This window comes from Erinaceus europaeus, chromosome 14 (assembly GCF_950295315.1).
Source record: "Erinaceus europaeus chromosome 14, mEriEur2.1, whole genome shotgun sequence".
Taxonomy (NCBI): Eukaryota; Metazoa; Chordata; class Mammalia; order Eulipotyphla; family Erinaceidae; genus Erinaceus; species Erinaceus europaeus.
The window spans coordinates 42,619,409-42,627,863 of record NC_080175.1 but is presented as its reverse complement, the minus strand read 5'-3'; positions in this window follow the sequence as shown (position 1 = coordinate 42,627,863).

The window sequence follows — 8,455 nt, the reverse complement described above, 5'->3', positions numbered from 1 at the left end:
CTTCCTTCCTTCCTTCCTTCCTTCCTTCCTTCCTTCCTTCCTTCTTCTTCTTCTTCTTTTTTTAATTGTTGTCACTAGGACTTCACTACCTCAGGCTGACTTTTTCTGATGGAGAGACAGAAGGAAAGACACTGCAGCACTGAAGTTTCCTCCAATGCAATGGGGATGGGGTTTGAACCTGGCTTGTGAACACGTGGCAAAGCAAACACACTTTACAGGTGAGCTGTTTTGCCAGCCCATAATGTCATATTCTGACCTTGGGAAGCCAACTGGGCAACCATATTCATTCAACCAAAAGACAACAAAAATATTGTTCACTGGCCCAGCCAGGCCTTACTCAAAGCTGGCATTGTTTGGTACCCATCCACTGGGCTAGGAACCCTGCTATCTTGACAATATGGAGGCTCCTGTAGGCTCCCTATGGGCACCATATTTTGGAATCTCTCTGTCAAATTCAGGGGCTCAAATCCAGATCCTTGTGCTTAGTACTATGTGTGCTTAACTGGGTGTGCCCCCTTCTTCATTCTGTTTCTTTCTGTCCCTGTATCACCAGATTCACCCAGATAACCACTGATGACTTACAGCATGAAGATATATTCTTCAAATTACAAACATAGTCCATATCTAATGAAAAAATATCTCTCTGTCACAGTGGGGCAGCCCATGCTGAGGCTTCACGAGTGGTAGGGCAGTGCTGCAGGTATCTCTCCTTACTCCCCCATTTCTCTGTGTGTGTGTGTGTGTGTGTGTGTGTGTGTGTTATCTTATATAAAGAAAAGAAAAAAAGGAAAAGAATGGCTTCTGGGAGCGGTGGAGTTATTGTGCAGACACTGAGCCCCAGTGTTATATAACCCTGGTGGCAAAAATAAAGGAAGAAAAAAAAAAAGTCTGACCCCAAAGAGTGGTTGCACATGTGGCCTCCTGGATGGAGGCTGTGCTGTGGCCATCAGCCATCACAGATTGTTCTGGAATCCTTCACCCAGAGACACGCGCCTGCATTTTCCCTAGATGACACGCATCAGTTACTCCCTATTTCCATGTCCAGCTGGGGGAGGTGTCTGGGAGTGAGCTCTTGCTGGTGGAGCTCTTCCTCCCCGTGGAGCATCTCCTTTGGAGTTCCCTGCTGTGCTCCCTGCACCTGTCCTTGGCTTGGCTGTGCTCCTGGTCCCAGGGGTCTGTTCGCAGTGGCAGCCAGGACAAACCTCTGTTCAGAAGGCTGGTGTCCTTGTGCTAGGGTCCCTGAAGGTGCTGGCTCTGAGGCTTAGGCCTCCAGTTCTGGCTTTGGGTCTTCCTGGGCTCCCCCACTGCATCACCATGGGTACTGACTACCTGGTGCTCCAGTCATCTCAGACCATCATAACAAAACACCACTGACCAGGGGCTGAATGGTGGTGCACCCAGTTGAGCTCATGTTATCATAGCTCATGTTATCATAGGACCCAGGTTTGAAGCCCCCACTCCCTACCTACAGGGGAGAAGTTTCATGAGCAGTGAAGCAGGTCTGCAGATGTCTCTCTTTCTCTCTCCCTCTCTATTCCCCTCTCCCCTCTCCACTTCTCTCTCTTCTATCAAATTAAAAAGGACAGAAAATTTTTAAAAAAGAAAAAAAAAATGACTTCCAGGAACAGTGGATTCATAGTGCCAGTATCAAGTCCCAACAATAACTCTGGTAGAAAAAAAAAAAACAGCAGAAGCTGGTTTCTGATGGGCAGGGAGGTATGAGTCTCAGGATCTAGGTGCTTGTGGGGGACTTGGGAGATCTATTTGGAGATCTTGGCTGATAGGTGCTACAAGCAGTGTGGGTGAGTGAATGATCACATAGCCTCTTCAGGCCTGGAAAGAAACACACACACACACACACACACACACACCCCTTATCTTTTAATTTCTTTTTGACCAGCGCACTGCCCAGCTCTGGCTTATGGTAGTGCCAGTAATTGAGCTACACACATGAACTGTCTCCCCAACCCTAAGATATTTTCTCACAAGGCCACCAACTCTTTCAATTTAGATCTCTGCCCTTGTGTAAACTCACTGAGCCTTGGTGCCTCATCAAGCCCTATCTTCCCTGGAGAGAAAGTATCAAGATGTGAGCATAGAGACAGTAGCCGGCAGAGGTGCTGAGTCAGCCACAGGACATTTGTAGAAAGGACACTGGCTGTGAAGCAGCCTGTCCACCACCATCTCTCCCCACCACCTGCCACAGTCATGACTTTGAGGACACCACACACTTATGATTGAGAGGTACCAGACATTCTATTTAAAAAATATATGTATTTATTCCCTTTTGTTGCCCTTGTTGTTTTATTGTTGTTGTAGTTATTATTGTTGTTATTGATGTCGTCGTTGTTGGATAGGGCAGAGAGAAATGAAGAGAGGAGGGGAAGACAGAGAGGGGGAGAGAAAGATAGACACCTGCAGACCTGCTTCACTACTTGTGAAGTGACTCCCCTGCAGGTGGGGAGCTGGGGGCTCGAACCGGGATCCTTACACTGGTCCTTGTGCTTTGCGCCACCTGCGCTTAACCCACTGCACTACCACCCGACTCCCTCAGACATTCTTATAAGGAATTTCTTCTCTCTTATTTTTTATTTTTCATTTTTGCCTCCAGGGTTACATCACTGGGGCTTGGTGCCTGCACTATGAATATACTGCTCCTGGTGGCCATTTTTTCCCATTTTCTTGGATAGGACAGAGAAACAGAGAGGAGGGAGATGCAGAATAGAGGAGAGAAAGATAGACATCTGCAGACATGCTTTGACACCTGTAAAGCTTCCCCCCTGCATGTGGGTAGTGGGGACTCGAACCTGGATTCTTATGCTTAGTACTAATGCTTAGTACTTATGCTTAGTGTGCTTAAGCAGATGTGCCACTGCTGGGCCCCCTAGCGGATTTCCTGTCTCCCACATGCAGGCAGCACTTGCCACATTCATGATCCTGAAGCTCAAGCATGCATTACTTGTTTGCACAGTGAACTAGAAATCACCAGAGGCCAGTGGGACAATTACTCTGCTGGCTTTTTTTTTTTTTAAAGAATTATAGTATTTCTTTTTTTTTTTTTCTCCTGGAGGATATCTTTCCATTTTGTTGCCCTTGTTGTTGTTATTGTTGTTGTTCTTATTGCTATTGTTGTTGTTGGATAGGATAGAGAGAAATCGAGAAAGGAGGGGAAAACAGAGAGGGGGAGAGAAAGACAGACACCTGCAGACCTGCTTCACTACTTGTGAAGTGACTCACCTGCAGGTGGGGAACTGGGGGCTCCAACCGGGATCCTTACTCAGTCCTTGTGCTTTGTGCCATGTGCACTTAACCCACTGCACTACCGCCCCTCCCCCCTCTTTTTAAAACTTCTGCTGGGACTTTCCACAAGCAAGATTCCACTGCTCCCATCACTTCTGGTAGCTTTTTTTTTTTATTATTATTAAACTCCCCCCTTTACATGCTGCTCCCACTTGGTGGCTGGGGGCTTGAAATCCAGTCCCCACACAAGATCAAGTATGTGCTCTCCCTACTGAGTCATCTCCTGTTTGTTGCTTTAGTGTGTTACTATACCTGGGTCCTTGCACTTGGTAACTGTGTGTGTTTAACCCGGTATGCTACCACCCAGTTCCCTGTCACTTTAGGTTTTACTTGGCTTTTTAAAAGAATTTAAAAATAGGGCTGGAGGACAGCATAATGGTATGCAAAACAACTTTCATGCCTGAGTCCCCAAAGGTCCCAGGTTCAACCCCCAACTCCTCTATAAACCAGAGCTGAGCAGTACTCTAGTCTCTCTCTCTCTCTATCTTGCTAAAAACAAATAAGATATTTTTAAAAGACTCTAATATCTTTAAAGATATTATATTTTAAAGATAGAATCTAATATTTTAGGGAGTCGGGTGGTAGCACAGCGGTTAAGCGCAGGTGGCGCAAAGCACAAGGACCGGCATAAGGATCTCGGTTCAAGCCCCCGGCTCCCCACCTGCAGGGGAGTCGCTTCACAAGCGGTGAAGCAGGTCTGCAGGTGTCTATCTTTCTCTCTCCCTGTCTCCCCCTCCTCTCTCCATTTCTCTCTGTCCTATCCAACAACGAAGGCATCAATAACAACAAGGGCAAAAACAAAGGGGAAATAAATAAATAAATAAATAAATAAGAATCTAATATTTTTTAAAAGAATCTATTTTTAAAAGAATTTTTAAAAGAATCTAAGATATTTTTAAAAGAATTTATTGGGTAGAGAAAAGAGAAAAATCCAGAGGAAGGGGGAGATAAAGATAGACCTGCAGCACTGTTTGACCACTTGGGAAACTTCCCCCATGCAGGTGGGGACCTGGAGCTTGAACCTGGGTCCTTCTGCACTGTAACATGTGCTATACCAGGTGCATCACCGCCAGGTTTAATGCAGTTTAAGGCAGGCTTTTCTCTACAGAAGTCAGTCTGCTTATTGAGATAGTGTATAGGTCATACCCTCTCTTTGAGGTCCAGGGCAGTGGCTCACCAGGACTTCATGATGACCTGCCTCCTCCAGCCCAGCTCTCAGCCTGGCTCTCTAATAACTTTCTCTTTTGTTAAAGCACGGACTCACTTCACAGTAGTGGATTTCTGCTGACACTTCAGATAAAGTCATGTTGGGGTGTTGTGGCATTAGAATGCGTGGGTTTCATTCCAGGAGCCGGTACCCAGCTCTGCTGGGCTGGGAGGATGGCAGGAAGTCCCCTGCATGAAGTGGAATCAGAGTCAGCCTGGTGCCACTCTGTGAGAAGTCAAGCAGAAACATCCTCAAGCAGGGAGGAAATGAAAACAACAGCTGTAAATGAAAATTAGTAATTGTCAAAAATGTTTGTTTGACTCATGCCTGAGGCTCCAAAGTTCCAGGTTCAATTCCCTGCACCACCATAAGCCACAGCTGAGCAGTGCTCTGGTAAAAAATGAAAAAAATGTTTGTTTGAAGTGAGGGCATTCAGCAAAGGATACAAAATCAAAAGGATACAAAAAAAATCAGTTATACTTCTATACTCTAGTAATGAATAGACTAAAAAGGGAAATAAAGTAATTCAGGGGGCAGGCAGTGGCACACCTAGCTGAGCACACACATTACCATGTGTAAGGCGGGACCCTTCATGATTGGAGAAGCAGAACTACAGGTGTCTATCTTACTCTCATTTTCTATCTCCCTCTCCCTTCTCAATTTCTCTCTGTCCTATCAAATAAAATAAAAGGCTGCTGCTAGAAATGGTGGATTTGTAGTACTAGCACTGAGCTCCAGAGGTAACCCTGGTGGGTTCCAAAAAAAAAAAAAAGGAACAGAAAAAATTCCAGCATAAAGTAGAATGCTTCAGCATAAATGTAGTCTGGAGGCAAGAAATCTGCACACTGAAAATTACATCCCAGGAAGCACAAGCCCCCCTACATGCGAGACCCTGGCGTTGACCTCTGACGCTGCATGGGAGGACCATGGTGACACCACGGTAGCTCCATGGATGGTGGAATAGTGCTGAGGTGTCTCTTCTTTCTTTCTGTCAGTGTCTTTCACTGTCAAAAGTGAAAATAAAAGAAAAAAGAAAAATCAGTCTGGGGATCACAAGACAGTTACAGGAAGAAGTGAGTCTCAGAGAGAGAGAGAGATGGAATCTCATGAGCAGATAGAGAGAGACCTCTATGAGCAGAGAGAGAGAAGACCCCCATGAGCAGAGACACAGAGAGAAAAAGAACGAGAGAGACACTCTCATGAGCAGTTAAAATCAGGCTTTCTTGCCTGGGTGTCCCTCCCTCCACACACATACAGAGCACAAGAAGGGAAGCTTGGTGCTTAACCTCTGCAAAGCAAACCAGAAGGCTGTCAGACTACTGTGCTGCCCCTGCTCCTGGTCACCACGCTGTTTGAGGAGAGTGAATGGACCACATCTCTCTCTCTCTCTCTCTCTCTCTCTCTCTTTTGCCTCCAGGGTTATTGCTGGGGCTCCATGCTTGCACTACAAATCCACTGCTCTTGGAGGCCATTTTTTCCCATTTTGTTGCCCTTGTTGTTGTCATTATTGTTATTATTGCCATTGATGTGTTTGTTGGACAGGACAGAGAGAAATTGAGAGAGGAGGGGAGACAAAGAGGAGGAGAATAAGATAGACACCTGTAGACCTGTTTCACTGCTTGTGAAGTGACCCCCCCTTCAGGTGGGGAGCCAGGGGCTCCAACAGGAATGCTTATGCTGGTCCTTTTGCTTCACACCATGTGCACTTAACAAGCCTGACCCCCAGGACCACATTTCTTTTTTTTTTTTAATTTCTTTATTGGGGAATTAATGTTTTACATTCAACAGTAAATACAATACACGTTGTACATGCATAATATTCCCCAGTTTCCCATATAATGATACAACCCCCACTAGGTCCTCTGTCATCTTTCTTAGACCTGTATTCTTCCCATCCACCCACCCCCTCCCCAGAGTCTTTTACTTTTTTGTGATACACCAATTCCATTTCAGGTTCTACTTGTTTTTTTTTTTTTTTTTTTTCTGATCTTGTTTTTCAACTTCTGCCTGAGAGTGAGATCATCCCATATTCATCCTTCCATTTCTGACTTATTTCACTCAACATGATTTGTTCAAGGTCCATCCAAGATTGGCTGAAAACGGTGAAGTCACCATTTGTTTTTTACAGCTGAGTAGTATTCCATTGTGTATATATACCACAACTTGCTCAGCCACTCATCTGTTGTTGGACACCTGGGTTGCTTCCAGGTTTTGGCTATTACAAATTGTGCTGCCAAGAACATATGTGTACACAGATCTTTTTGGATGGGTGTGTTGGGTTCCTTAGGATATATCCCCAGGAGAGGAATTGCAGGATGAAAGGGTAGGTCCATTTCTAGCCTTCTGAGAGTTCTCCAGACTGTTCTCCACAGAGATTGGACCAATTGGCATTCCCACCAGCAGTGTAGGAGGGTTCCTTTGACCCCACACCCTCTCCAGCATTTGCTGCTGTTACCTTTTCTGATGTATGACATTCTCACAGGAGTGAAGTGGTATCTCATTGTTGTCTTTATTTGCATTTCTCTGACAATCAGAGACTTGGAGCATTTTTTCATGTGTTTCTCGGCCTTTTGGATCTCTTCTGTGGTGAATACTCTGTCCAAGTCCTCCCCCCATTTTTGGATGGGGTTATTTGTTGTCTTGTTGTTGAGTTTGGCAAGCTCTTTATATATGTTGGTTATTAAACTCTTGTCTGATGTATGGCATGTAAAGATCTTCTCCCATTCTGTGAGGGATCTCTTGGTTTGGCTAGTGGTTTCTTTTGCTGTGAAGAAGCTTTTTAATTTGATGTAGTCCCATAGGTTTATACTTGCCTTAGTCTTTTTTGTAATTGTATTCATTTCATTGAAGATGTCTTTAAAATGTATGCGGAAAAGAGTTCTGCATATTTTCTTCTAAGTATCTGATAGTTTGTGGTCTAACATCCAAGTCCTTGATCCACTTGGAATTTATTTTTGTATCTGGTGAAATACAGTGGTTCAGTTTCATTCTTCTGCATGTTTCAACCCATTGTTTCCAACACCATTTGTTGAAGAGACTCTGCTTTCCCTATTTAATAGTCTGAGCCCCTTTGTCAAAGATTAGATCCAGGACCACATTTCTTAAGGGAGAGGACCAGCTAGACAATCACTTAATTTCATTGCTTTATTGCTATTAGTATTATCACTAGGGCTCCATGCCTGCACAAGACACCACTCCTGGCTATTTTTTCCCTCTCTCTTTTATTTGATAGGACAGAGATAATTCAATAGGGAAACAGGAGATAGAGAGGGAGAAAGAAAGAAAGACAACTGCAGCCCTGTTTTGCCACTCATGAAGTGTCCCCTCCTGTAGGTGGGGACTGAGGGACTTGAACCCAGATCTTTGTGCCTAGTAATGTGTGCACTCTACTGAACACATCACCACCAGGGCAGAAACTGGATGATTTCAGCTACATCTACTCTCCTGCCCCACAGAGCCCAGCTTCTGCCTGTGCTCCCAGGTACTGAGAAAGCACCATGAGTGAGCAGTCACCTGGGAGAGCAGTGTTACTTAGTGGCACTAGCTGACTCCGGGGCTGGGGTTGGGGGGATGCTGGACCAGGAGAAAAGGTGTACGTGGGGGCCAGGTAGTGGTGCACCTGTATAAGCACACACATTATAGCGCACTAGGACTTTGCTTCAAGCCTCTGGTCCCCACCTACTAGGGGAAAGCTTCAGGAGTGGTGGAGCAATACTGCAGATCTCTCTCTCTCTCCCCTCTCAATTTATCTCTATATCCAATGATAAAAAGAGAGAGGGGGCTAGGCAGTGATGTACCAGGTATGAAGTATAAGGAACCACACAAGGATCCTGGTTTGAGACCCTGGCTCCCCACTTGCGGGGGAGGGGGGATTGCTTCATAAGCGGTGAAGCAGGTCTGCCAGTGTCCAGCTTTCTCTCCCCCTATCTTCCCTTGCCCTCTCAATTT